The following is a 24,915-nucleotide window of genomic DNA, read 5'->3' as shown; positions in this document are numbered from 1 at the left end:
CAGGGAATTAGGGGGCCTGACCAATATTAAGCCTATATTAATCAAATAACTCATTTATAATTTTTCCATCCTATCTTGTAAAATTTGTTTATAATCATTAAGATTTTAATGTTATAACTTATTTTTAACCTTCTCTTTCAAACAGCCGTCAGATGATGAGCACTGTGAGTTTGGTAAGAGATGGCCTGCTCAAATAAAAGATAATTCCCAGTGAACAGTAACAGCCGACGATTCACAAAAAGTAATTATTCAGTTCATATGAAATATGGTGAAAAATTTAGTTTGACTGATTGGGAATTAAATTTAATTAAATTTTACATTAAGATAATACAGCAGCTTCAAGTCACAGAAATTCATACACAAATATTAAAATCTAATCACAAATATGGCTAATTGACTGTATAGTTAATTTGTGAACTTGTTTTTTTATTTGTGATTTGAATGTATTTAATTTTTCATTAAGAAGATAAAGATTCCACTTCAAATATATTTTAAACATGCTATTTTTTACCAAAATAATAATAAAAATAATCTAAAGAGAAAGTGAGTGATGAGTTTCAATGCTAGGACTCTGGAATTGCTTTGGGCCCCCAAATCATAAAGTTTGCCAGCGCCTAAACCAATTATTACCAACCAATAATGTGTTCAAATTAAACATACAGTTAAAAAAAAGTCAATCAGTTCAAGTCTTCACCAGACTTGGAATGGGTGAGTTACTGAGCAAACTGACCACACTGGAAAAGTTGTCCATATAGAGATAGGATAGGAAAGATATGAAACCCATTTGATTACAAATCATATACACTTTTAAGTTGTTTTGTGGTATTTATTTAGTATTGTGCAAAAACAATACTAAAAACAACTTCATTCATTGACAATATTTCATTAGTATGAAAAGGAACAAAAGTTGTTGGCGTCAACTTGTTCAAAAATATTTATTTTACCTCGAAACTGAAATTAAATGTACAATCACCGGCCACTTTATTAGGTACAACTTTATTAGGAACAATTATGTCCAACTGCATGTTGACGCAAATTTCTAATCAGCCAATTACATGGCAGCAACTCAATGCATTTAGACATGCAGACCTGGTCATGACGTTCTGCTGCAGTTCAAACTGAGCATCAGAATGGGGAAGAAAGGTCATTTAAGTGACTTTGAACGTGGCATGGTTATTGGTGCCAGAAGGACTCGTCTGAGTATTTCAGAAATTGCCGATCTACTGAAATTTTCACGCACAACCATCTCTAGGGTTTACAGAGAATAGTCTAAAAAAGAGAAAATATCCAGTGAGTGACAGTTCTGTGGGCACAAATGCCTTGTTGATGCCAGAGGTCAGAGGAGAATGGCCAGACTGGTTCCAGCTGATAGAATGGCAGCAGTAATTCAAATAACCACTCATTACAAGCGAGGTATCCAGAAGAGCATCTCCGAATGCTCAACACGTCCAACCTTGAGCCGGATGCGCTACAGCAGCAGAAGACCACACCGGGCGGCATTCCTGTCAGCCAAAAACAAAATTGGACTATAGAAGAATGGAAAAATGTCGCCTGGTCTGATGAGTCTCGATTTCTGCTAAGCATTTGGATAGTAGGGTCAAAATTTGGCATTAACAACATGAAAGCATGGTTCCATCCTGCCTTGTATCAATGATTCAGGCTGGTGGTGCTGGTGTAATGGTGTGAGGGATATTTTCCTGGCACACTTTGGGCCCATCAGAACCAATTGAGCATCACGTCAATGCCACAGCCTTTTGAGTATCGTTGCTGACCATGTTCATCTCTTTATGACCACAGTGTATCCATCTTTTAATGGCTACTTCCAGCAGGATAACGGCCCATGTCATAAAGTGCGAACCATCTCAGACTGGTTTCTTGAACATGACTACGAGTTCACTGTACTCAAATGGCCTCCACAGTCACCATATCTCAATCCAATAGAGCACCTTTGGGATGTTGTGGAATGGTGAGATACGCATCATGGATGTGCAGCCAACAAATCTGCAGCAACTGTGTGATGTCATAATGGAGCAGAACCTCTCAGGAAAATTTCCAGTACCTTGTTGAATCTATGCCATGAAGGATTAAGGCAGTCCTAAAGGCAAAAGCAGGTTCAAGCCGGTACTAGTAAGGTGTACCTAATAAAGTGGCCGGTGAGTGTATATTGAATTGCGTTTTTTATTTTTGTTTAGATCTTCTCTACACCATGGGACTTGCTGAAACATGCATTCATTTATTCACCAGCATGCCCTGCACCCCTTATGGGTCAAAATTCTTATGTGTAAACTAAATTTGATGCTTGTTGCAGACTCCAGAGTGACAGAGGAGGAGCAACTGTGATGTCAGCAAACAGAACGAACCAATGAATTGAGAGCATTTATGGCAGAATGCAGGCATAATATGGCGGATATACATCTACTTAGAATAACATTTTCTTGGAATCACATTTATTCACCCATGGTTTGCTCCAAAGAATGTTGGGAACTGGTAACTATTGAATTGCATATTTGTTTTTTCTTGATGTCAGTGGGTGTTTCCATATTCCAGATTACAGTTAGAACACTTCCAATATCATCAGTTACACGAGAACAGACATAAAAAAGCCAGAAAAAGCAAACAGTTCACAGTTTAAGTGGTTAACCAATTATACAAGTGGGGAGGATGGGAATATTCGCTTTGAATATTGTGTGTTGCCATTGCTTAACCAGGATGTGTACTGCTGTGCATCTTTCAGTTTCTATCCAGTTTAGTATTAGGTGACATGTCGTGTTAAGACGAGACACAAACAGCATTGGATGTTATATTGAAATGCTTAAAATGAGTAACAAAAAAAAATGGATTTGAATTACAAGTTGTGTTTGACCAGCAATTGACCAAATTATATCTATATTACATTCTTTGGTTTGCTGATATTAGGGTCTGTACCAGCCTGTTTTCTGCGTTTTACAAATTTAAGTAAGTGATTGTTTACACAAAAATCAAAATGAGGAATATAAATGTGATGTACTGTTAAATTTGCCTAAAATTGACATTTAAAATTTAAAAAAGTGTATTAGAGTTTTCTGAATTGTAAGCTCAAAACTCAAATGTTTAATTAAATTTACAAAATAAGCAGATTCATCTTGAAACAAGTCCTTCTTTTACTTAAAACGCCTAAGATTACTTTTATTGTTAACAGTTCAAATTATATATTTAGATATACACCATGCCATTGAACCGCACAGACAGACACTAGTGAGATTAGGTTGTCCTAACAAATTGCACAATCAGAAAGGGGTCGTTTTAGAAAGAAATGACGTAGAGGACAGGAGATCAATGACCCCAATGCACTGAATAAAGAGCAGAGAGAGCCTGGATCCAAGGTCAAATTTGTGTCAAAAAGTAAAACATTCTTTATGTGATTCAGATCTGTGATGACCGGGGCCAGACTAAATATTTTTGCACAGAATTATGTTTTTAAAAAATAAATAAATAAATAAATAAATAAATATATATATATATGTATATATATATATATATATATATATATATATATATATATATATATATATATATATATATATATATATATATATAAAATAATAATAGCTTTTTGTATACATTGCAAAGCCATTTGGAACCATGATACAACATTATCATTAAACAAGTCGTATAATACAACCAGCAAAAGACAGAAAATAATACTTCACAAATTGTATCATGTAAACATTTGTGTATTATTCAGAAGTATTACTGTAATTAACAGCCAGAATTCTGGCCAGATGCAGAAAATCAGAGCACATCACACCTGTCCCCAGGTCTTAACACTGGCTCCGTTACATTCAAAATAGATTTTAAAGTATTACTACTTGTCTCTAAATCCTTAAATGGCATACGACCTTAATCCATTACAGATATGCTGACTGAATACAAACCTAGCAGATCACTCAGATCTTTAGAATCACATAAACTAGAAGGAGTTCAGTCAAAGCAGGGGGAATCGGCCTTCAGCTACTACAGCTCCTGCTGCGGGAATCAGCTTCCAGAAATGGTCAGATGTGCTCCAACATTATTCAAATCAAGACGGAAAACACATCTGGTTAGCTGTGCCTTTACTGAATGAGCACTGTGCTACGTCCGACAGGTCGCACAATTGTGTCTTTCTTTTCAATTTCATTCTTTTATAACCTGTTTTAACACATTTAACACAACCTGTTTTTAATCATTTTTATTATTTGTTTATTTTCTTATACTTGTCTTTTTTATTCTTGTTTATGTAAAGCACTTTGAATTGCCACTGTGTATGAAATGTGCTATATAAATAAGCTTGCCTTGCCTAATATAATTCCATGTGGGCCTAGTGATGACCCTTATTCTGTTCCAAACCTCTACCAATTTTTCTTTTATTATTATTGTGATAAACATAATGAAAAGGCTTTGAAAAGTCTCAATGGTTATTTTCTTCCATACAATGAAAGTCAGTGGGGTACAATAATGTAACTTTCCTTCAAACTTAACTTGCTTGTGCTTCTCTCTCTCTCTCTTTATAAGCATGCATGTTACCAAGTTACAGAACTAACCAACTGAACCAACCCAACCAAATGCCACGACTCTCATATCTCACATTTTGTAGTAAAGACACTGGCTGGAGATCAACTAACATAAATTATCCAATTCTGTGGTCGACCTTTGAAACCCTTTACAGCCTTTCAACCCTTTTTTCAGCTCCAGTCTGAGTTCTCAGGGATGTGAAAAGCTTTGTGCAGTTGATTTGTGCTTTCTATTGAGCGTATACGTTTGCTGTTTGTTAGTGGTATATATTACAGGGTTTGTGGCAAAGCTGCAAATCAAGCAATGTTTACATTGAAAGAGTAAAACCTCTGTATGTAGCATGTCTTTCATTGTTTTCATTGCAATTAAATTTTACAGTATGTAAAAAACACAAAGACTAAAATTACCTTAAAATATAGCACTTTCATTTAAGAGAAATGTAATCCAAAGTTGTAAAATGTGCTTTTTATATGACATATTTACTTAAACAGGATTGATATACCAGTATTAGGGTGTTGCATTTATGGATGAAAATGTATTTGTTACCTTTTACTTGTCAGCAGGAGGCGCTGTTTAGCTTTTTGAGAAAACAAAACGTGTGCTTGGGAACTTTTCTGTTGTACACATTGTTTCCAGTTGAATCAGTGTAGCATTTGCAAAAACTAAGGTCATACAAATGTTGCTGCCAACTATTTGCTTTAGAAAATATAAGCCTATCTAGTGACTAGTCTGAGAAAGCATTGCCATCGCACTACATCCAAACAGGGTAAAACCCAAAATAGTCCTCAACAGCATGGGATGAATAGCTTCAACTGTTCTGTCTGTGAACTGGGATGAATGGAGTGCATACAGATCAGAGTCCCCATCTCAGTGAATCTGTTACTGTGTAGAAATAGTATGTAAAATAACAAGATGCTTGAATAATTTCATAAATAACAATGGAATAATTTCATTCGTTCATTTTCTTTTTGACTTAGTCCCTTTATTAATCAGGGGTCGCCACAGCGGAATGAACCGCCAACTTATCCAGCATATGTTTTACCCAGCGGATGCCCTTCCAGCCGCAACTCAACACTGGGAAACACCCATAAACACTCTTTCACGCACATACACTATGGCCAATTGAGTTTATTTAATTCACCTATAGCACATGTCTTTGGATCTGTGGGGGAAAACGGAGCACCCAGAGGAAACCCACGCAAAGGGAGGGAGAACATGCAAACTCTACACAGCAATGCCAACTGACTCAGCCTGGGTTCAAACCAGTGACATATTTGCTGTGAGGCGATCATGCTACCCACTGCATCACCATGACACCCTAATGGAATAATTTCTTAAAGTATTTCATAAAATGTAAAAAAAAAAAAACAGAATTTGAGTGCTGTGATTAAGAAACTATCTTATAGAAGAGTAAAATGTAGCCTAAATGACTAAATGACAGTTCACTCATGTACACTTGTGCCATCAATTGTACATGGACATTTTTTTTTTCTGAGAACTCAAACAGTAAGTCTTTGAAAGTCCACATAATGTAAACAGCTTTGTCTCTTAAAGTTAACAGTAAGCTAATGGTAATCCATTGTAGTTTATTTCAAGGTTATTAAATAACAAACTATTGCTTCTGCAGTTGCTTATTGCAGTGCCGAACTATTGCTTATTGCAGTGCCACCTAATGTGTATATACTTAATAACATGGTTATGTCGTATTATATAGTTTTAGTGATTGATATTCTAAAAACTTGAGTTTTTCTTAAAACAATATTTTCCATTAATATTCGGGATTTGGAAGGTTATACAAAATTTGCTGCATTTTAAAGTTCAAATATGCTGAATGCTAACCTGCAAATTTGTGTGATGTGAAGGCATGCGAGCAGTGGAAGATAAATATTTGAGCTCTTAGCTGGATTAAAAACACACACTGCAAATCAGCAGGTTTAACCTGTTAAACCGCCATATAAACCAAATGATTAAGATCATAACATGTGGGGGCTCGTCCGGGATTCATTCCTATTAATTCTTGAACCCTAAATGAAAATCAAACCTTAAGCCTTCATCCCAAGGGGAAGTATCATATGTTTACATTTTGAATTTGTTACAAATTATTATCTTTAAAAAAAAAAAGTGTATTTGTCAAGAAAAGAGCATGACATGTCTGTTGTTAGGTTTAGTGTGACTGTGGCTTTCAAAGAGAGAATCAGTCAGTAAGTCAGAAATATCTACTAATTCATAGTATTTGCAAACAGAAGTACACAGATAACCCACTTCTTCCACCAAAAAAGTTACGAATTGCCGTGAGATTGTGTTGAAAGTGCACATTCTGTGATTTAACTTCCCATGGGCCAGATGAAGAAGTTTTATGAATGGAAGTGAAGCGATGCAAATGACAGTAAGAGCTTGTGATAATGACCGCATAATGGATGTAGCATGTCCGAATTCCATCACATTAAAACTATATTAAATGTTGTTTTCTAAAGCAAACAAAATTTAAGTACAAATGTAGGACTGTACACAATTTCAGTTGCACTCTCACGAGAACTTTCTGTTTTTTGGATGGAGTATCCCTTTAAGAGTTGGAAGTATTTTATAAATAAAAGGAAAAATGAAGGCAATAAAAGTTCATTGTCTGTTGTAATGGTGTTAAGGTTGTCTTTATGGTTTGGTGTTAATAGTCTGCTCACACAGAAGTGAATTTCAAACTAAGCAGCTTTCTGTTTGTCAATGCAGCAATGTTGCAGATCTGAGAGGAAACTCCTTTTTCCAGGACAAATTCCCCCAAATGTATGCATCCATAACTTTGTTTTGCACCTATGAAAACTCTCGAACAAAAAAAGTCAGCTCCATTCATAATATTTCCTTTGACATGCACATATTGATTTATTTTCATTAGTAGAGAAATGCAATAAACTAATTGGATAACCGAGTCCAAAATTTAATTAGTCCATATCACTTCAAATCAGCATGTGACACACAAAATATTTTATGCTAAATAGCACAAAACTTGGTTCTTTGGCTTGTAATCATATAAGTGCTGCTGTAGCACCACTCCAAAGAACCACTAAAGAAGAACAAATACATATGATTACGAGCTAAATAACCGAGAGACCACTTAGCTGTGCTAAATAGCACATCAATTACCACAAAGAACTATGCTACTGAAGAAAAAAAAAGAGGTGTGTGTATTTGTAGGTTGTTGTAGGCAACTGTCAGCGTTTTCCTGTGTAAGTAATTTTGAATTAATTGCGGGTGGTTTTATAAACAGCTTCATTTAAAAGACTGCATGACAATATTTTATACAGGCTACTAAGAGAGTCAAAGAGGACCAACTGTCGCCCGACGGAACAAATGCTGCAAATAAATAAGTTTCTCCTCCCAGAGGAGCGTGCGGGGCGTCAGGAGTGTGTCGGATTCTGCAGGTAACAACGCTCCCTTTATGCGCGCGCTAGAGGCGGAGGCTGATGAGGGGTGGGGTGGACCGGAGGATCCGGTTTCGCCGGGAAAGAAACACAGAGTGGTTCACCGCTTCTCCGCTCACTCTACGCCGCATGCTGATCCAGCACACAGCGCGCTGCTCTGGAGGACTGTCTGACCACTGAAACACGCGCGGCATCTCTTCTTCTCCGGGATGATGGTAAGACATTCATCTCATTCATGGCACCAGATGCAGAGTAGAGCAGTGGTGGTCCAACTAGTCATCCTTTTAGTCATGCTTGAATACTGTTATGAGTAGTTATTGAATATAGCTGTCAGACGAGGAAGTTGTAAAAAGGGACGTATTTAAATGATTTAAAAGTTAAATTCTTTATAAATGGCTTAAATGTTTTCCAACACCTTTTGGTGTTAAATTATTATTTTGGGGGGTTCAAATTTAAAATGTAATGTTAAATAATGTTATTACATGTAAACAAAGTGAACATAAACAGTCATCATTCAGTTTTTTTTCTTTGCTAAAAATGTCAACTGAAATGAATCAGTCACATGGTGTTTACTCATTTGACATTTGAGTGTAGTCTGCTTAATCTTTCACAGTTTTCGGTTTCATGCATAAATCTGTGATTTATAATTGTTTTAATTTAGCTACAAAGTCCTTTTGGTTCATTTAGACAGCTTACCCCATATCGTGCAACAAAATGTTGCTCTACAGTAAGATCAGTAGTGTGTTAAATGAACTGTTTCTTTCTTCCAGGCCAATAACAGGGGAAATAACTTTTTGTAGCCAAGTGTGTGACTACAGACTTTCAAATATTACCTGCAAGCTTATATAAATAAGTCAGTTTGTATCCGCGAGCTGTAAGAAGGAAGGCTTGAACATCTGTCAAGATGCTTTCAGACATCTCAGAAAGTTATCTATGAGTTATCCACATGCTACTGTTCAAAAGTTTGAGGTTTGTAAGATTTATAATATGTTTTAGAACGCTCCACTTGTTTGTTAGAAGAAATTACTTATATATTATGAGATTTCAAAATTATTACAATATTTAGTATTTTTTAGTAATACAATTATTGTAATTGAAAATAAAATGTATTTCTAAAAGTCAACGCTGAATTTTAGCAGCATTATTCCAGTTTTCAGTGTCACCCAAAGATTTAGTGATTAAGAAGCATGATTGTTGAAACAGTTCAATTTTTTTTTCTTTTTGATTAATTTGTATACAGATCAATTAAATGTATCCTTTTAATAAAAATAATAATTATTTTATTTTTAAAAATAAAATAAACTCTCACTGACATCAAACCTTCGAGTTTGTGTACAGAGGAATTGATTAATAAGTACCTACGCTTAAAAAAAGATAAAATAATATTGATTTTATCACATTTCAAAGTACACAAATATTCTTCCTTACTGTTTTAACCTTTGATTATATCATTTGGTCTGAAGAAGGAAGTGCAAATTAAAACATTCTTCAAAGCTTCTCAGGAATTCCTACAGATAAACACCGTTTTACTTTTTAACAGTTGGGCTGTCTGCCAAACTGAATCTGCTTCCTCTGCGCTAACAGGATGATGGGTATTGCTCAAAGCGTAGGATGCAATGCTAGTTTAAGTAGTTATTTTATTCTTTTAATCTTTATTCTGAAAACACTGGCTGAATTCACCTGCTGGCCGTCTAGACCTTGGACTTCTTTCGGACAAGGGGAGCTTTAAATAAAAACCCAATTTGAATTTCAGCCCCCACTTCATTTTGCCTTACTGATGAGTTTGGAAAGGTAATGCCTTATTAAACTTATGCTCTCTGATTATTTCATCGTTTCTTCTCTTACACTAATACCCACTTTGTTTCATGCACAAACTGAAGCTTATTAATCTGAACAACAATTTCTTGTCCTGGTTTTGGAGCATCTGGAGTGTTCGCAGCAGTCTATAGGTGTTTGTTGTGCAGTATGCAGCACTGAAACAAATCAGTGCTAATTCCCTGACAATACATACAGGCATTTCCAGAGGCTTATCTAAATCTTCTAATCTAAATGGAGATTGAAGGTTAAAGTGTGGGATTTGGGCGATATTAGCATTATCAAAGCATACTTAAAAAGAATAGTACATAATAAGTACTATTAACACTGCATTTCAACTGGATGGTTTGAAACTACTACCTAGAAGGCTGAAATGAAGCTTTTTCACCTAATGTTTTTGTCCATGCAAGATAAATTGCCTGAATCTTGCATCCCAGCATTCATTGTGATTTACAATTCATGTATATTGTAACATAATCAAGCTGATATTATGTAGGCCGAATCAGCGATTATTCTTAAATGACAATAACTCGACTATATCTAATAGTTCTTTCACAAATACGATCAAAGTGGACATTCAGATTTTGCATTCACACTGAAAACTACACTACCTGACAAAAATCTTGTTGATTCCTTTTGTTATAGCAACAAATAATAACTTGACTTCTAGTTGATCATTTGGAAAAGTGGCAGAAGGTAGATATTTCTGATGAATCGTCTGTTATACTGCACCCCAATCATCACAAATACTCCAAAAGACCTGTTGGAACCCGCATGGACCCATAGAATTCTGTCAAGTTTGGTGATGGAAAAATCATGGTTTAGGGTTATATTCAGTATGGGGGCATGTGAGAGATCTGCAAAGTGGATGGCCTTATTAACAGCCTGAGGTATCAAGACATTTGTGCTGCCCATTACATTGCAAACTATAGGAGAGGGCAAATTCTTCAGCAGGATAGAGCTCCTTCTCATACTTCAGCCTCCACACCAAAGTTACTGAAAGCAGCAAAGGTCTAGGTGCTCCAGGGTTGGCCAGCCCAGTCACCAGACATGAACATTATTGACCATGTCTGGGGTAAAATGAAGGAGGAGAGATTGAAGATAAATAAAAAAGGGAGTCCTGGGAGTCCTGCAGGAACGCTTTCTTTGCCATTCCATATGATTTTATTAATAAGTTATTTGAGTCATCACAGAGATGTATGAATGCAGTTGTCCAAGCTCATGGGAGTCATGCACAATGTTAATTCTTTTTCCACTGCACCATGACTTTATATTCTATACTGTACATTATTTCTGTTAAGTGACAAGATTTTTGTCTAAGCAAAGTCAGACCTTAATGTCCTAATTAAATAATTAAAAATCAAGGTATGATCATATTGTATTTTGGAAAAATAAGTGTAATTTAGAGGGCTTTGCTTTTCATATAAGCCACTTGTGATACCAAATGATCAACTAGAAGTCATGTTATTATTTGCTGTTACTAAAACTTGGATAGGCGAAAAAACTTTTGTCAGGTAGGGCATATATAGATCAGTTTTAGTTTTTAAACAGCTTCAGTCTTTCATAATTTCAGCCTCATGTTCTTGTTATTTCTGCTACAAAAAGTAATTTTTCCACTATGCAGTACAGTACTGTTCAGATTTTACATTTTCACTTTAGTTTAGCAGTTGTTTCAGTTTAGTAAGCCTGACATAAACAAACATGCGTCACAATTCAACCCACAACACAGGTAATGGATGCTACCGATTGGAATGGTGTTCTTAAGCAGTGGCTAAAACATAGTGGGTTTGGTGTCTGTCATGTGTTGCAAATCCAGTGACGCTGATAGTGTCAATTCTCTCAGTCCAATCAGTAATAGTTTTGGTAATGGTATGGCTCAGTTGCATTAGGTACTTATGGTACTAATAAAAGTACCAGATATGCAGTGGGAAAGCACACAAAAAGCACCAAAAAAAGCACCCAAAAGATAGCTGTACTGAGCCGAACCACATCGTTCCATGCAGCTTTTAGGAAAAAAAAAAAAAATTCAGAATATGACTTTATTATTGAGCTTAATGTTTATCATTAAGATATAAACACTGATGTCTATGGAAGCAATCAAAATAAGTAAATACTTTTTGAAAAGTAACTTGATGCTTAAAATTACACCAGTAGCTGGTGATAAGTAAGTGGTATTTATTATTGAATAATTAGTTTGCTGTAGTTAAATGGTGGCAATTACTTTTTTTTCTGACCGTCTAGTAAGTGACCTGTTATTTTATTTAGTTATCTATTTAGAACTTTAGCTGAACCACAGACTAGAGATGTCATGTTTTGTTTGTATTTAGGTTCTTCCATGCTGTCTTTAGGTCATGCCAGGTTCACATGTTATACGTTTTTTTTTTTTTTTGGCTTTAGTCATAAATCAGTGAAGTTTATGGTTTTATTAGAGTTAAAAAAAATGTGTATAGTAATGGTATTACGAAATTTGATTTGTTTGGTTTATTATTGATATAGCTTGATATTATCGGCCGATTTCCTTTAGCAAGATCTGGCAACACAAATGAGTCAAAGCTCTTCTCTGTGATCTCAGTGCACATTCAGAAAAAAAATTCTGGTAAATAATAATAATTTTTAAATGATTAATTAATTTATATATCTTTTGGTTTGGTTCTCTACACACTGCATAGATTTTTTTTTCTAATGTGGTTGCCACTACCAGCTTTTTTTTTTTTTTTGGAGTAAATTTGGTTTAGAATGTAGTCATCACTTCAGTAAATTACTGAACTGTGTGTGCAAAGATCAGCATGGCACTCTGAAGGTTAAAATGTAGAGTAGGCTGGAGTCAGCTGCAGTGTTTACATTTCCAAAGGAATCTAATGGTGTTTTGGACCCAGCCTGATCTCACGAGAAAACGTAAGTATTTTACGTTTTGCCAGTTTAGTGGCTAATTCGTACGAATTCGTACGAGTTCAGTCGTACGAAATGGTACGATTTTAAAAAGGAGGCGTGGCACCTGACCCCACCTCTAACCCCAACCGTCATTGGGGGATAAGCAAATCGTACTAAATTGTACGAATTAGATCGTACAAATTCATACGAATTAGCCACTAAATTAAAAAGTTACGAATTGCCGTGAGATTGTGTTGTTTGGACCCTATAACAGAATGTGATATAGCCAAAATTATAATTAAAAATGTCTTTGCTTTAGTTCAGAAGAAAGTCATACAGATATGGAATGACATGAGTGTGAATACATGAGTGAAAGTTAGATATTTTGTGCTTTATTTTCGTTCTTGGTGTTCAGATCTTTGAGCCACAGGACCAGTGTGTTGTGGTTCTCTTCTGGCTTCCAGAAGAAGAATCTGGGGTCCGTCTCATGTTAAAAGCAAGCTGTCACTGTAGCTCTGCCATCCTGTAGAGGAGATTGCTATGGTGACTAGGTGTCCTCAACTATGTGATCTCTATGGCAATGAGCGGTCCTGCTGTTTTGGGCTGAAAGAAGCATTTGGTCAATTGAGGCATGCCACAAAGCTTTTATACAGAGGAGGAAATTAAAAATCACGCTGATGCTTTAGACTGCACTGCTCGTAAATATTATTTTTAGCTATTAGTCTATTAATGTAAGCGTCTTCGTGTTTTTTTGGCTTTAGCGTTTATTTGTGCAATATCATGATTAATTAGGCTGTACTTTAATTGCACGCTGGATATTGCTCTGCGTGTTAGTTTGCAATATTCTTCAGTAAACTGTTTAAATAGATGTAATGTTTGATGAAAATGGGATAGTTCCAAGTTGCAAAGTTGTCCTAGACTCAGATGACTACATTTACTTTTGAGTTCTCGTGATCCCCTTGCCTGGATTACTCAGTTTGTGATTGAGTGCTATTACATGAACATATTTCAAGGCTAACAACAAGCAAGTGAATGAAAAGGATGAACATTTCATCAGAAAGTTTTAATCATTATCTGTATGTTTTGGTACAACACAGAAAAATATGAATACCTCTGAATTCACCAAAAGGAGCATTTACACTTGTTCACACCTACTGTAAACAGAAAAAAATATGGCTTTGGAGGAGTGAGACGAGATCTGGACCAAATGACCTATAGGGTTCATTTGTACCAGATAAAAAAAAAATAATAATAAAACATTTAGTGGTTCACACTGTCAGCTTGATCCCCTTTGACATCTTTTGATTTTGAAATGTTTAAAAAAAGTGACGTTTACTAACATTTTTAGCATATATAGTATAGATTTTTAGTAAATTTTTTACAGTAAAAGTACTTATTTATATTTACACAAAACATTCATGTGCAAAATTGATATTTATAATTAACATAATATACTGTATGTGCTTGTTGTGAGTATGTTTATATTTTTGCTTTTATGAATGAACAGAAAACACATTTTAAAAACATTCTTTGTCCGGGGTGCCCAAATGTTTTCTAATAAAGAGCCAAAAACCCAACTTGATTGAAGGCTGTGGGCTGAAGTTAAATATACCAAACCGTATTACATTAAATTTGCTCATTTGTTTGCTTATTATTTAAAAATAACTTGAAAAAGTTGCTTTAAAACATATTAAAGATGATGCAGTATTTCATTTATGTTTAAAATCAACTTAGTAAAAACATCTAATTTATAACACAATGGAGCTCAATACTGAATACACTAGTCAAGCTGCTCCAGCCTTTGCCTTGATTTGCTCACCGATGTCTTGTGTATTGTCAAGTGATAGTATTTACATTATAAATGTCTGATTTATCAGTGGGCTTTTTTATAGCTCCTCAATTAAACAAAGAAACAAAATTATATACATTAAATTAGAAATTATAATCTCTGTCAAAAGCATTTGCCCCAACCAGCTCCCCATCATTCTACCTCTCTTTTCAGATAGGATGGTGGGCCAAACCAAAGGTTACCATGGGCCAGCTTTGGCCCACAGGCCCTACTTTGGGCACCTCTGATCTAAGGATACAAAACAAAAATACGTTTTTATGACATGTTTATTTTGCATTTTGCAACTTACCAAACATCTTAATCAATACTGACTGCTGGGCTAATAAGATTTTATAATAGGATTTTAAATTAGATATTATCAGTTGCTGTTGGATTTTGTGACATCAAGTCCTGTTGGTGGCTCAAGTCTTTTTAAACTCTGTTTACATCGCTAGTGTCCACTTGTGATTATATTAGTAACCACATATTGTAATACCAGGTGCATTAGTTTTTATTTTAGTCAGTGCTGCTAGAAAACAATGAATCAAGAAAGATGGTAAAAGTCAGGATATTATTGCATACATTTATCAAGAAGGAAATGGTGCATAGTAGTGCTGTGCAAAACTGCAGCTCATCATTGGGAAACATCCACACACTCTCAATCACACTCATACACTATGGACAATTTAGCTTACCCAATTCACCCGTAGCGCATGTCTTTGGACTTGAGGGGAAAACCGGAGCACCCGTAGTATTCCACACAGAAATGCCAACTGACCCAGCGAGGCTTGGCCAGCGACCTTCTTGCTGTTAGGTGACAACGCTACCCACTGTGCCACCACACTGCTTGGTGAAATATATAGTATGTACAAAATAAAAAGTCTATAGATTCATACTATATGCTTTATCTTTATGTCGTGGAGTCACAATAGTACACGACATTACGGTGATGTAGAGAGAAACATTAATGACGGCATCATGAGAAAGTTGATATCTTAAAAAGTAAAATGTTTACATTTAGCATTTTTATTCATTTATTTTAATTCGGCTTAGTCTCTTTGTTCATCCGGGGACATCCACAGCACAATGAACTGCCAACCTAAACAGCACAAGTTTTATACAGCGGATGCCCTTTCAGCCGAAACACCCATATGGGAAACACCCATACACACTCATTTATACACATAGACTATGGCCAATTTAGCTTATCCAATTCATCTATAACGCATATCTGTGGACTGTGGGGAAGCTGGAACACCCAGAGGAAACCCACGCCAACACGAGGAGAACATGCAAACTCTACACAGAAATGCCAATTGGCATTGAGCCGGGACCTTAAACCTGCGACCTTCTTGCTGTGAAGCAACAGTACTAACCACTGAGCCCTATTTTGCATTTTATTTAGAGATAAATTTTTAGTTATTGTTTTTTGTCAGCTAGTTTTTGAAAAGTGTTTAAATAACATGAGAAATATGATCATCAAATGAGTAGATTGTACTTAAAATGTAAAAAAGAAATAGATATTTCCATGTGGTCAATGCGTATATGAATCTATACATCAGGAAATGTATCGTTATTCGTATATGAGATTACTTATGTTGTAATATGCAGAAAATTGCTGTTCTAAGCTTAACCATTGTGTATTTTTGAAAATGCCAGATCTAATGGTGTCTAGATGCCTCTAGTGCTGTTAACCACTTTTGTAAATTACATTACATTATTAAACTGTAATATGAACTGTATTTTACTGGACATTTATGCAGTATATCACTGTATTTTAAAAGTGCATTGTGTTGCATTGTACAGTAAAAATACACATACAATTCTGTAAATACATACAAAGTACATATAAAGTAGGGACGCACCGATATGGATTTTTTGGCCGATATTGATAACCGATAATTCTTCAGACTTGGAGGCCGATAGCTGATATATATAGGCTGATAATTATAAATATTTCAAAATGGTATGGTATATTTTTATACAGCAAACTTCATAAAAGATTGAACTGCTCTTATGAACTGAATAGTCTGTACTCAAAGCAAAAAAGCTATCATTTTAAAATTGCAAGGTGATTATATAGACCTATATTCACGATTTCACATAAATCAGCATGCAAACAATAAATTATTTCCTTTTCTTCATAGCGAATTAACATGAAACTTGACTGTTGCATAAAAATAAAAGGTTTAATAACAAAATGGAATTTAAATAACAAGCAAGTTAAATATAATTAAATAAGATTAAAATAAAAGAGCTAAGACTGAAATCAGCGCAAATGTTCTTGAATAAAACGTGTTACAGTAATGTACACATGCACAAATATGTCATGTCATGTGTTTTGACAGTTCAGAGTCACCGTACAAGCGAAAAGCTGAATAAAGAATGTATTATTTGAGAATTGCGGCATAGATTCATTGTATTTGGCGTTATAGATTCTTTTGAAAACATGTAGCTGCAGTGCTTGTCAATCAGACAACGCTCCTGTGTTCATTCTTGCTGTCAATTGCAGGAAAATGATCAATGAAAAGTTTATGATAAACCGCTGTGAGTTTCAATCAACTGCAGGCGCAGATTTGCACTCGGAGTCAGATTTTGAAACAACACATGATCATTAAGCACAGATGACTTTATGACAAACACAGCATAATATAAAGATGAACTGTTGCGGCGAGTTGAAAACCCATATGCTGGATTCAGTGAGCAGCGCACCTTTCCCCTGTGCTGCTGTGAAGGCTGTCAGATCAGTGTGTTTGTGTGTGTGTGTGTGTGTGTGTGTGTGTGTGTGTGTAGTGACAGCCCACACGCGGGCTCGTTATAATCCCTATGAATATTCTGTTCAAACTGAAAACAATGTTACATCAACAACACATGGCAAGCAACGTGTTGATAATAACAAATAATTATATTACATTACAAACAGCCCGACAAGTTGTTTAGCACGTGTGCATCGCTGCTGTTATGTTTACACATGTAATATTTTTCCTGAGAAAATTTAAAGCAAAATACACAATGACACTCAATCAAACATATCTATAATGATAAGGAACATTGTTACTTAGTGAGTTATTAACGCACAGCAACACCACATGAAGAAAAGACGGACTTTGAAGGAATAAACAATGTGAGGAGAGATCCATTATAATGCACTGGACAGGTCTAAACATGTTCCGCCCACGCATGCGCGAGTCAGGCAGTTCTGTATAATTACGTACTTTATCGGGTTAACGTTATCTGCCTAATTTAGACATCGTATCAGTAACGATAATCTTAAAAATAACTTTTAACGGCCGATAACGATATGGCAGCCGCTATATCGTGCATCCCTAATATACAGCAAGATAAATGGCGCCGTAAGTGTAAAAACAGTATTTTTGCTGTAATTGATTTACAGTAAGGTAATGGCGAACTGCTGCCAGTAAGTTACTGTAGATTTTACAAGACATTTTTAACAGTGCTTGATGGACTAATGGGCAGATTTTTCTGCTCTCACAGCTCCGCTCAAGAGCACATTTGTGCTTTATCAAGATTTCAGGGTTGAGAACATTTTCATGAATGTGTGGCCTTCAATTGTGGCTCAAAGTGTGTGGCTATGTGGTATTCAAGTACTTGTTTTGCAACGTATTCTTCCATACACCAAATCAAATCTGCAGTTCAAACAAATTGGTGATTATGTCTATGGAAACACATTATACTCTGTATTAAAATGCTTGTGGCTTGTTTGGAAGAGAGCTCTGAATGAAAATTGTCTTTCTAAGGCAGCGTGGATTGAAGACAAGTGTCCTCTAATTTTCCTCTTCTTTGAGAGCTTTGAGGGCGTATTGTTCATTTCTTTTTCTGTGTTCTTTTTATTTTTTTGGCTGGGGTTGACACAGTAAATATAAAGTGGCTTGAATTAAGAGGCAGCTGGGTGTTGGAAACCCTGTTTTGGAGGGGGCGCATATTTTTTGGTCCTAATTTGAGGACGTGGTGTGTTTTCAAAGTGCTTACAGAAGGCATATGAATGGTGGTTGTGTATGAAGGGGCGTGTTTAGGAGGAGGATTGTGTTTAAGTCAATTTAAATCAAAGTAAGTGAATTCCTTACTTAAATCCCTGTTCAAACTGCGCATAATTCAGTAATAACTTGCTTCTTTGGAATTACTTTTCCACTGACGTCACAAACTCCTTTGCCTCCACCTACCTGACAAATATCCTCTGAGTGTTTACACCCTGGGCTTTTCTTTTTCTTTCTTTCTTCCTTTCTTTCTTTCTTTCTTTCTTTCTTTCTTTCTTTCTACATATATATAATATATAGGATTTTAAAATGTTCTAAAATAAGCTTCTCCTGCTCAGCAGGGCTGCATTTATTTAATCTAAAATACAAAACAAATTGTAAAATTGAAAATGTTTTTGCACAATAAAAAATTTTGTATTTTAAAAAATTAAAAGTATTTTATAATTTATTTTAATAATTTATTCTATATTATTATTATTTATTAATATTATTCTTGAATTATTATTATTATTATTATTATTATTATTAATTATATATATATATATATATATATATATATATATATATATATATATATATATATATATATATATATATATATACATGATTTATTTGCAATACAGTTTATAAAGTATTATTTACTGTCTTTTAGAAACTTTGTTTACCAAATAAAGTAGATCTAATTGGATTTGCATTGTAAACATTAAATAAAAGTTAAAAGTGTATTACTTTTTATTTTATGAAATAAGCTTTTAGTTATGATACTCTGACAATCATTCCGCATAAATCTGCAGATTTTAAACTAAATTCTCAGCAGAAATGGCAAAAAATGTCAGCAGATTCTGTCTGGCCCTACTAATAATTGATTCATAAGTGAACCAAAATATGGCAAAAATACAGTTTTTTTGCACAAATCATTGACTGAAACATTTTCATTTAAAATTGCACATTTAACCCAAGTTTAAAAAATAAAGAAATTTAGAGTATTGTAGAAAATATGTAGAATGTTTAAGATGGTAACATTGTCATTGGGTAGTCAATAAAATTTTTTAAAAATAAATAAAATGAGAAGTTAAAAATGTATTCATTTATTTTTTTTACTTTCTTGTTTTTTATGTATTTATTATTATTATTTTTTATTTTATTTATTATTATTATTATTGTTACATATTTTTTCATTCATTTATTTATTTTCGGCTTAGACCCTTTATTAATCTGGGGTCACCACAGCAGAATGATCCGCCAATTTATCCAGCATGTTTTTTACACAACGGATGCCCTTCCAGCTGCAACCCATCTCTGGGAAACTTCCATGGACACTCATTCACACTCATACACTACAGACAATTTGGCCTACCCAATTCACCTGTACTTTATGTCTTTGGACTGTGGGAAACCGGAGCACCCAGAGGAAACCCACACGAACCTACTGCCCCACTATTATTATTATTATTATTATTATTATTATTATTATTATTATTATTATTTTTATTTTTATTATTATGTATATGATTATGATTATTATGATGATGATTATTATTATTAATAATAATATGATGATGATGATTATTATTATTATTATTATTATTATGTATACATCTTGATGGATTTGCTCTTCAGTGTTTGGACTTTCAGCAGTGAAAACTAAATCACACTGAACTGAGCTAAACTGAATACAACTCTGAAAACTGGACTGACACAGTTTCACCTTGCTAAAAATTCTGTTAATCTGCTTTGACACAATTTACATAGTAAAAGCGCTATAGAAATAAACACAAATTGAATTGATTATAATTATTGTTAAACATACATATATATCTGCCTCTTTTTTTTATAAAATAATATTATGTCAGTTTCTGTATACATTTCTGCATTACAAAACATTTAATGTACAGATAATATGAACTGGACTAAACAGCAGACAAATCTCACTGAACTCTATCTCAAATGTTGCTTGATTTGTTCTTGAATGCTAAAGTTTGTCTTAAAAATTATGTAGATACATAACCTACAACAATTGTTTCGTAAAATTCTCCATCATCCGCATTCGAATACAGAATATCCTGTTTGTTATTGCGTGTACATTACATCCTCTAAGTCCATTTATTCACAAAAAAGCTACAGTGGTTTCTATTGCACCATCTGTCATTTGCAGCACTTTCCCGGGATGCTATTTTCTCAAACACATGGAATGCGAATCCTGTTTTGTTTTTAATTTATTAAAAAAAATTTTTCTATAAGGTTCATTATTTAACTTTCACTATTTTAGCTTAATTCACTAATTCCCTCTAAAATCTGGTATGTTTGTTTTTTTCTCATTAACGTCCTGTTTCCCCTGTAAAAGTGTCACAAACAGACATAAAAATGGCTTGTGAACAGTGTTTCATGTTGATTTTAAAAGCAGGCCATATGGTAGGTATGATCCGGGTCACACATGAAGAGATCCAGCTTAATTAAGGGGAATGAGAATCACCTGAGGCCCAGAAGGACATCAAAGAGTCCTTTCCCTCTCTCCACTGCGCAAACGCTTCCACATTCCCTGCTTTTTCATGTTATTTCCCTTCAGCCTGTGTTTTTCTGTGAACGCAACATGAGCAACACCTGGAATTGCTTTCTCTGGTGTCTTCCCTTTAATGCAGCAGTGAAACAGCATGCAGGCCTTGACTTGGCTTGTGCATTTGCTGCGGACTCTTATTTGGAGATCCCACCTTGCTAAATTAGACAGTTTTCTGTCTTCTGTCAGTGGTGAAGCCCATATAAATATATATATATACTATATCAACGATGGTTGAGACCAGGGCTTAATTCGTGCCAGAACACACTGGATCCGGATCTGGCACCTCCAAGATCTGCACTGGCACCTCATTTTACCGATCCGCCTCCTTCTCTTTACACTGTTCACAATCACTTTGTTCCGCGACTCCCCAACCCTCTTCACTTGAGTCCACTACCCCTCCGCTCCGCCTTGCTACCCCCCCCCCAAATTTCGTGTGCGACACCTCTACATCATCGGGTAGCCATTACCCCGATCTATTCGCAAATGAAGCACTGGTTATAACATAGGCTCATTCTGAAAACATATCCCTATGTACATTTCGCAAATTATGTAGCCAGAAGTACGTATGGGCTTAAGTCTGACTAAGAACTGTTCCATTAAGCGAGTAAGACAAAAACAGAAGGCAAAAAATAAAATAAACACATAAACAAACAGGGTGAGAATGTGGTCAAATCTGAAAACGTGGTGAAAATCAAAGGGCTTTTCTTTTTCTGAAATGCTTTTCAAAAAAAAAACCTTGGGTTTAGGGAAGGCAGGGGGTGGGTCAATTGGTGCTTTTTTAAACACTATCGGTTGGGTTTAGGAAAGGGTATAGGTGAGTGGGATATCGGTCAGTCAGTCAGTCAGTCAGTTCAGTCAGATGACAGCGGCCTTTGGTGGATTTACATGAGAAGAGCAGGCACGGATGGCACTCACGAGAGAAATTTGAGATCTTAAAAAGCATACACAGCAGCCGCTGGTGGATTTGGTAAAACAACTTTAGTTCTATATTCTGTTTCTCTATTATATTTAATAATTTATCATTAATATTTATATACAGTATTTGTTTGAATTTTTCTTGACCCTGAAATATACTTTATAATATTTAAAATGCATTAATTATATTGTGTAATGTATAAAAATGTTTTAAGAGGGCACCTATTTTACCCCTTTTTCTCGATTTAAGATAAGTCTTTTGTGTCTTCAGAATGTGTGTGTAAAGTTAAAGCTTCAAACACCCATCAGATTATTTATTATACCTTTTTAAGTCTGAAAAGCTTGAGCTGTTAAGACATTGTCTTTTGTTGCCTGTGCCTTTAATGCAAATGAGCTAGTTCTCCCCACCCATTGTTCCCGCGTGGGTGTCATAGCTGTAGCCTTTACATAGATAAACAGCAAAGTCACAGACAAGAATGAATCTCTCTTTTATTACAGTAAGAGCTTTCCCAAAGGTTATTTAATATATATGTTGTTGTGGAGTTAATTCAAGCCTTTCTGCAACGATGAGTGACCACAAGTCTATGAACTGGGAATGAAGCGTCTTCTTTTATATTTATACTGAAATGTCTTTATTACAAATATGCAGTGTTTTAAAAACTTTTTAAACTTGTAAAACTTATTCTTGATCACATTTGATGATGATTGATGATCACAGCGAGCTGAACAGATCTTTTAATCCCAATTGCTTTGTGCATGTCCTCTCTTTTTGATATGATTATATGCATTATTACAGAGACATGCTAATTTGTGGCTGTCAATCAGTTTGGTGGGTGGGGAAACTGCACTCCTACATCAAGTTGTGGTGGGCCTAAAAAACGGGAGGGATTTGGATCCTATTTTAACAACATGAAATTAAAAAAATCACTCTTTATATGACTGTGACTATGTCTTTATATCACTCCAATATGACTGTGGACACACTATACCTACACATAGTTCTGTCCAAACAGCATACAAAAGTTCATAAATCATAGGTGCCCTTTAAATTAAATATATTTTCGATTTCAAAAATATATATGTTATTAAGCCTCATCATCAACACAAAATATATTTAAAAAAATTATAAGCCAGAAAAAATATATATTTATAACTGAATGTTCAAAAAGAGCAGCAGATACAGGAATCATGAAAAAAACACCAGGCGTCGGGTGTAGAATAGACTCCCAATAAATTATTTTACACCAGTCGTTGTGATTCTGCGGTATTGCTCAGTTACACAATCCAACACATCCATTATTTATATAAGCACTGACAGTTTAAAGGAAAGCGGAGGATCAGGATTTGAGATCATTCTTTTATAAGAAGAATGTGAAGTTCTTTTATGTTTCTGGTTGTTTTATCTTGTCTTTGATGATGGGAGCTGTACTTTGCGGGGCTGTGGACTTGCAGCTGGTGCTGTCTGCTTTAATGAGAGACCCACAGGAAGCTCATGTCAGACGCTCCTGCCCCGTGGACACAGGAAGTGGTTTGATTAAGAGCGAACTTGCTGCAGTGAAAGGAGGGCTGTCGAGGGCTTCGCTTTATTTCCTTCTCTAGAAAGAGAGTCCAGATGTTGTCGATGATGCTCAGTTTCAGAAAAGAAGTGTATTTAATCCACTCTTTTAGACGTGTGGATTCATTCTGCCATGTATCATCCACTAACCTCCATCTTTATGTTTACTGCGTTATTTTCTCACTTTTGGTTCGGTCTTTCTGTAGTTATCGCATACTGGCCCTGAGCATGCGTCCATACCGCCACCATATTTGTACAGTGTTCTTAGGACAAATGTCATTCAACCGCAGTTAGTCAAGACCAAAGCCAATCTAAAGATGCCATACTTTTTCGCTGCGTAAGGTGTAGTAATGAGTGAACAGAGAGAACAAAGCATAAAGGCATAACATGTCATAGGTAATATCTCATTGTTTCTGATTTTGTGTTACGATATGTTATGCTCTACAAGTAACGTCATTGATGTAATAGCACTTACTGCGTTGACCATATGGCAAAGTGGCACATGCTTGCACTAAATACTAAGCGTAAGCTAGTTTTGTTAGTTTTGTTGAATAAAACCACCAAATAATGTAAATAAAATTTGACTCTAGTGCCAGAAGATTTTTTTATTTTCAGTTAACGTTAGTTTTTAAAGTGACTTATAAGAGTGCCTAATAACAGTGCCAGAGCCTGAAATTTGTATAGTATATATCTATGGCTCCTGATGGCCAGTCCACCACTGCAGTTTGGTACCACATTCATTTTTAAGAAGCGCTACCCTGTACAAAAGACTATAGAATACACAAGACGTGTCACACATATACTTTTAAATAGGGAAAAGTGTAACTGTCAATATGGCGAATGAAGCTCCGCCTTCTAGTACTGGAGCCAATCAATTCAATTCAATTTACATTTTTTTTTATTGCGCTTTTATAATATATTTCGTCACAAAGAAGCTTCACGTGGAAAATCGTAGTAAATAAAACAGTGTCAGTTCTCAGAGTTTGAGTTCAGTTCAGTTTAGCTCAGTTCAGTGTGGTTTAATAATCACTACTGAGAGTCCAAACACTGAAGAGCAAATCCATCGATGCGCAGCTCAACAGATCACGAACTTTGCAAGCCAGTGGCGACAGCGGCGAGGACAAAACTTGACCAATTGGCGAAAGTGAATAATTGAAAAACCTCGAGAGAGACCAGGCTCAATTGGGCATGACCATTTCTCCTATGGTCAAACGTCTTGTGCAGAGCTGTAGTCAAGGCGCCGGAGGCTGGAGAATGCTGGACCTCAGCGAAGACTCGTCTGTTCCTGGAGCATCACAGGAATCAATCTCATGCTCTCCACTCCTTCATGACCACCACAGCAGCTGCGCAAGATACGGCCTGGTCCAGGATTATAGAAACCTTGGGATCATTTCGTCGCTGGTCTTGGATCGAATCAGTGGCGCTGAATAGTCTGG

General features: G+C 35.4%; 2 protein-coding genes across 7 annotated transcripts in view; both read left to right on the top strand.

Moving 5' to 3' along the window:
* The window catches only part of LOC147841961 (uncharacterized), a 280,011-nt gene that overhangs the window by 10,175 nt on the left and 244,921 nt on the right, over window positions 1-24,915 (top strand). The gene's annotated exons all lie outside the window — the stretch shown is intronic.
* The window catches only part of csgalnact1a (chondroitin sulfate N-acetylgalactosaminyltransferase 1a), a 91,683-nt gene continuing 74,828 nt past the window's right edge, over window positions 8,061-24,915 (top strand). For all 5 annotated transcript variants that reach the window (XR_015500763.1, XR_015500762.1, XM_087270128.1 and 2 more), the window contains exon 1: window positions 8,061-8,158. The gene's annotated coding sequence lies outside the window, so the exon portion shown is untranslated. The remainder of the gene's footprint in view (window positions 8,159-24,915) is intronic.

Source organism: Danio rerio, chromosome 10 (assembly GCF_052040795.2).
Source record: "Danio rerio strain M-AB ecotype USA chromosome 10, GRCz13ab, whole genome shotgun sequence".
Lineage (NCBI taxonomy): Eukaryota > Metazoa > Chordata > Actinopteri > Cypriniformes > Danionidae > Danio > Danio rerio.
This window is presented reverse-complemented; position numbering and strand designations above follow the sequence as displayed.